The sequence below is a fragment of the Cryptomeria japonica genome, chromosome 3, assembly GCF_030272615.1.
Source record: "Cryptomeria japonica chromosome 3, Sugi_1.0, whole genome shotgun sequence".
Classification (NCBI taxonomy): Eukaryota; Viridiplantae; Streptophyta; class Pinopsida; order Cupressales; family Cupressaceae; genus Cryptomeria; species Cryptomeria japonica.
Window position 1 is genome coordinate 253,845,832 of NC_081407.1, and position 6,537 is coordinate 253,852,368.

The 6,537-nt window shown below is 32.3% G+C and overlaps 1 pseudogene; it reads right to left on the reverse strand.

Annotated features, from left to right (window-relative positions):
* Positions 1–3,245: 3,245 nt before the first annotated feature.
* LOC131045663 (carotenoid cleavage dioxygenase 8, chloroplastic-like) lies at positions 3,246–5,955 on the reverse strand (annotated as a pseudogene).
* Positions 5,956–6,537: the final 582 nt, after the last annotated feature.

The window sequence follows — 6,537 nt, forward strand, 5'->3', positions numbered from 1 at the left end:
ACTTCTCCGACTCATTTCCCTACTTAAATTAGTGCAGCAGCTCATCAATGGTCAATTTGCAAACAAATCCTTTCACATGCTCATTAAAGAGGAGCAGAATTTCAAAGAATCCTTTAAATGGTTGGATACATTCTATTTGGCTTCAACTTCTACAATACAGGTGAAAAAGGTGCAATGTTACCATAATTTTGTTTTTCCTAAGCCTCCATAGCTTTGTGACTATGACTAGAAGTGGATTGGACATAGTGAATTTTTTAAATTTTTGGGCATCCCCTTTTCTTTTTAGGCTTCTTCAATTGACCTTTAGAATGTCATCCTAGCTAGAATTGAGAAGAAGCTTTCCCATTGGATTACCAAACTTCTTTTTTTGGCTATAAAATTCTAGGTTTTCTCAAAGATTTTAGTGACCACCCATGTTTATTACTCCTCTTGTTGGGCACCTTGAAATGATTCTTATCTCCATTTGGAGGTTTATTTCTTCATGATTTCCACCAATATTTTTCTAAAGATCACAAAGTTTTTCACCTCATTGCTTGGGATTTTTTCTATCTCTTTCAAGATTTTCGTGGGCATGGTCTCCTTTCTTCTAGGAGTTAGGGTTTAACCCTTGGTGGTAAATGGGTTTTTCATGCCATTTCTAGAAATAATACCTAGAAGGTCCTTCTCAGGCATTGTGTTTATTCGGTTTTTCCCCAACACCCTCCTACTTGGAAGGGGATTGGCATTCAAACCCTTATTGTCATGCTAGATACCTTTCAATTCCCCTTTGCACTCTTGCTAAGGTTTCGTTGGAGGTGACTCACCATCAAGAGCTACTTAATCATTGGGTTAATTCCCTTTTCACTCTTACTAGGGTTTCATTGGATAATCCCCAACCATTTTCCACTATTCTAGTGGTAGGGTTGGTTTGGTTCAACGATGCTCTATTTCTCCACCTTGTAGGGAATGTACCTTTTCCTAGCCTTCGGGTGGGTAAGGGGTGACCCTTGGAGACAACAATGCTTGGCCTTTTGGTAGTAGTTGTGGTGAATCTTCTAAGTGGCTCCCATGGTTAGATTTGGCCATTTCTCCTAAAAAGGTAGAAGATAAAGAGGAAAGTGAGGTGATTATTGATGAGGGGTGGTTTGTACTTGACATCAACCTAAACCCTATTGATATATGCAAAAAATAAATGATCGTGACCCGCTCCAACTCCTTCTCGGTGTGCACTGGCTAATTTGTTGTAGTTTCTATTTAATTGTGGTATGGGCCCTTTGTTAGTTTGTTTATGCCTACTTATTTTGAGGCTATACCCTGCTAAACTTTGATTTTCAAGTGTGGCTTCTGACATTGAGGGGTGACCTTGTGTCCCTCTATCCTTTTCTTGTGGGTATATGTATTATATATTCTAATGAATATATTATGTTACCCGTATTCATAAAAAAACTTGACTAGTTAGAATTTGCAAGTGGTTAATTTATGTTTACTCCAACGGTTTACCAAAATGCACATGATTTCAAAAGGTTTGTGGACATACACCAAATTATAAATAATAGGTAAGTTTCATCCAATGTTTCAATTTCCACTACTGTAATTGACATTAATACAAAATGTAGAATCATGCAAGGGGCATGAAAGAATATTGATTGCTAATTATTAAAAATGGAAATACATTTGTGTTACATATAAATTCTTTCGGATTATGTGCACCATTATGACTTGGTTATCTAGCTTAAGATATAAGTTAGTGTAGATGGTTGTATTACAAAATTACCTTTTTATGATTCCCTATTGAGTTATTAATTCCTAGTTCATTTTGTGTCATTAACTTATCACTTCAGATGAATTAAAAGAAGCTATTTTCATTATTATTAAATCACATTAGTTTTCCTTGTTGGACCATCATTGCATGATATAAGAACTATATTTATTTATACACTCATGTTCATAATTATAAAGTATTTGTAAGATAGGTTCTAAAAGATTAAGTGTTGCCAGGGTGTCGATAGGAAATCATGCATGTTGATTTGGAAGGAATTGCACAGAAAAGACTTATCAAAATTATCTATGATATTTTAATAATTTATTTTTTAATAGATAATTGAAGCTTAATATTTATTTTAATACATCCACCTCTCCTTAATTGGCCCAAAATATTATTGTTTTTTAAAGATAAGGACTTAAAACACCTTAGAAAAAATAGCTAATAGTAGGCTAGATATCCAAGAAATTCAAACTTGTTTTATATGCTATGGCAATGTAAAGATCATTATCTTTACCTATCAAAAGTAACCATTTTGTGGATGGTTACATTTATTTTATTGATTATACTTGGGAATCCAACAACCATGTGTGCCAAATGGTAGTCCGTAAGGAAACTTTACATGAGCAACCTCTATAAATGTAGATCCATCCAAAATTACTACAAACCCTCCACCATGCTTATCACTCACTAATGATATTAGCACTCCTACAAAATAACATAATAGAACATAACATGAATTATAATTCTTACTTGATGAATTAATTATCCATAACTATTATATCTATAAATTTAGTACTAATTTCCTTACTATCATCTTCTGTTTTAGCTTCAGGTCGAGCTACAAAGAGAGGTTCTAATGGAATGCTTCGTTTGATATCCCAACTTTTTGTTACTTTCTTTTCCAAATCAATCTATACCATTAGTGAACAAATTATCAATTTTTAAAAATACATGGCATTAATTTGTAAAGGAAAAAAACTAAAGCTAAACTAACAAGTGTGAGAAATTAGAGGATAAAATCATTATTGAACTAAAGAACTAATATATTAACTAAAATTACCTTTATAAGAGAATTGGGATCATTGCAAGGGCATCTTATTGTACAGCCATATATATAGCTATACATCTTCTCAATGTATTTGTGATTTAGGGTGCATGCATCTATTAAACTATCATGTTTCTCTGGAGGCATCACAACATCTAGTTGTCCTGTTGTAGTTCCATCTAGGGGTATAGTGAAGCATCCTATTTTGCTTACAAAAACCAATATCTCTCAAGCTCCTATATTATATCACTAATTATGTAAATGAAAGAAATGTCATTTTAATTGATATTGTAAATAAATTAATATATTTTTTTTCACTATGATTATGCTGACTTCCTATATTAATTAGAGAATACTGTTTTGAAATGAATTTAGTTTTGTTGGTATGAATTATATGCTAAAATAACATACGGTAAAAATCTATTACGTTGAATTTACAATAACGTCTTCATCGAACTATGATCTCAACTCTTGTAGTTTCAATATATCTATGATGGAGGTATCAGCCTTATATTCACAATAATCAACTATTATTGACATTTTCTTGCCAAGCTCTTGTATTTCTTCATAAGCATTGATCAAGTGCAATGCCATAAACATTGGCACTTCAACATAAGTAACCTGTCATAATCATTATGTTAGATAAGAACATTAATATTTTTATCCACTATTGAAGCAAACATGTAATGCCACTTACCATCTCTCTAGTAAGTCTTGAAACTACATGCATGAATGCCTTGGTCTTTGGCTGCCATTTGAAAACCTTCCCTCTGAAGATACAATCTAATAAATATCTCAAAGGCATTTCTAGAATAATGATGTTAGTTCTTTGTCACTGCAAAAGAATGCACCCAACCTGGAGCATGACCACCTCTGTAATCTATTTGATTATTTTTTTCGAAAATAATTATATTAATTTTTTTTTATTAAATAAAATTGAAATGAAAATACATACAAGAATAGCAACTCAAAAGTGGAATTGCAATAGGAAGAACTCAGATCAAAGACAAAGCATAACAGAAAAATTATGACCTACCCACACAAGGCTATTATAATGAGCAACAACAATATTGATATGAAAGTTCCACTTTAGCATAGTAGAAAAACAATTAAAGACTCTTCAAAAACCAGTTTAAATATGACAGATCTAGAGAGCAACAAAATCTTGTTTTGAGGATATAATTGATAAAATAGAAAAAATTATTATAATCTAAACTTAAATAATATTGGAATTGTCTTGCACAATAAATGAATATCTTTATCATGAAACTAAAAAAAATAGATTCTTATTTTTTAAGATATATATTTTTATTTCTTTATGTGCTTGGTTAAACAATTATTTCAACCCAACCAAGCCCAATCAACACATTTCTTGCTTAATGAAATCACAGAAGGTTGGCATATGACTTGCAAGCTATCACCCCAGATAATTTGCAAAAAGGTTAGCATATGACTTGCGATCTATCACCCCAGATAATTGGCAAAAATTATAAAGCAATATTTTTACGAAATTAGATCATACCCTTCCAATTAGAGTTCTTTCATTAGTTCCAACAAGCATACGTACAACATTGTAGCCAGGGTTGATGAGATTTGGAAGGATTGTGATGAGTTCGCTCCCAAATATCATAGGGTGTGTAGACTAGTTGGGATTCATTCCCTGCCAAGCATAAAACATGTTGATGTATTAGAAACAGGGCTTTTGTTAAATATTTATTAATTCCTTCTACTTATATAGTGTTCTGCATTTATTTTAATAATTTTATTTTTTGATTTAGTTATTTTCTCTTCGACAGTCCATAATTATTAACTACTCAATGTTATTGTATTTCAACTCAGTTGAGATATACAGTTGTTTTCATATGTAAAAATAATATAAAATCTTATTTCTTCTCTATATGAATGCATTATTCATTAGTATAATATTACTGATATTTTAAATCATTAGTCTTTCAACTATTTTCTTTCAAATTATGATAACCGTATTTAATATCACAATTGAGCTATGAAATTACATAGTCCCACACTGTCAGTGTAGTTGAATCTCCCGATGGTTACTAGTGTGTTGGGGTCTATTTGGATAGATCCCCTCATAGTTTCTGTCAGGCACATAACTCATCCGTCACCTAGGCTATCAAAGACATAAGATATTTGGTCAGACATAGAAAGAAAAATGATTACTTTTATGGTCCAAAATATTGGTGAGAAAAGGTAAACAACCTAACAACTGATATGTTAGCATTTTCCATGATTGAGGTACCAAAAATAATTCCTGCCAAGAACCCAATGCATGATTAAAAAAATAGCTGTCTTTGGAGATTTTGTAAATCCACAATGACAAATTATGATCTATGTGCATTTCTTGTACACAAATGATAAAGTACGACTCAAGACTGTAAAATATCATGTAGAATGAAATTGTCGAAGGGAATATAATTCTAGGAAATAAATTTACCCATCAAAAAGGTGATTGACATTGTAGTCAGCTATATGAAATACTCTCGGTCCGTTTCACAGGTAGTACCATTCTATATACAATCCATGCGGAATCCCAACAGAGAGGAGTAAGTTATATTTAAACAAACTTTTAATTTTACCCTCTTCGGCAACAAAATGCTATTATTTTCACAGGTCAGCCGGCTAAGATATTTTGGAACAATTTCTAAAAGTAAAAATAAATACTTTCACTAGGTACCATATTGTGTGAAAGCTATTAATTATATTCATTGCTAGATAAGAGAATGTTAGGGCCACGAGGGGCAGAATAGAAAAATATATTTAATTGTATATCAAAAAAGTACATACAGAATAAGTGTTTACATCTTCGTTTTACACACAGCAAATTTGTAAAACAATCCAAACTTAAGTTAACTCAGAATATTAACATATTAATAGAAAATAGAAGAAAATGCAAGGAGAGTTCAAAACCCTTTTTTTAATTATGCTGTTGTAGACAGCTCAACATCGATGCAGCAAGCAAAATTGATAAGTCTCACATTTTGTGCATGCTTGGTAATTCGTAAGATAAACAAGTATCCACAAACCATGATAACATACTAACCAACCAGTTTGGAATATTTCCATCGACTTGGAGTTCACCCTCCCAACGCTCATCTTGCACACTTTTCCATGCCACATGATATTTCCTAGCGCTTGCGCTTTCCATCGCTTTTTAATCGGCAAAAGAGCGCTTACTCAAAGTCAATTTCAATCTAAGGATTCTAGATCTGGCACAAATGTTTGTTAAATATTTTAAACTTTGAATACTAAAGACATGGGAATCTATGAAAGCCATTAGAGAAAATTTGTGCACCCTAAAGAAACCACAGATTATAATGTGTTTTAACGGATGACGAATATAATTTATACGAGAGAGAATGGTTGAACTCAAGTCAAATTATAAGGTTGCTTATTATGATATCTTATCTGATTCATTCAAAGTTTGTTGTCCTTCGTATCAAATGAGTCGAAGGAGAAAGAACGTTGAGTGGGATTAATGTTGGAATTTGATGGAGGACAATGTATACTGGATATAATGCATTATTTAGTCTTGTATCACTGCGGGATCGGTGGCCCACAACTGATGTCGCCATACTGGATGACCTAAGATAATAAATAAAATAGATATAGTGAGTGGACGAACAAGTTTCTCTTTAAAGAACACATTGGGCTCTGTAGAGAAAACTGCAGATTAGCTGATGCATTTTAATGGAAGAAAGGAAGAATATGGATCATCAGGAGTAAAGTC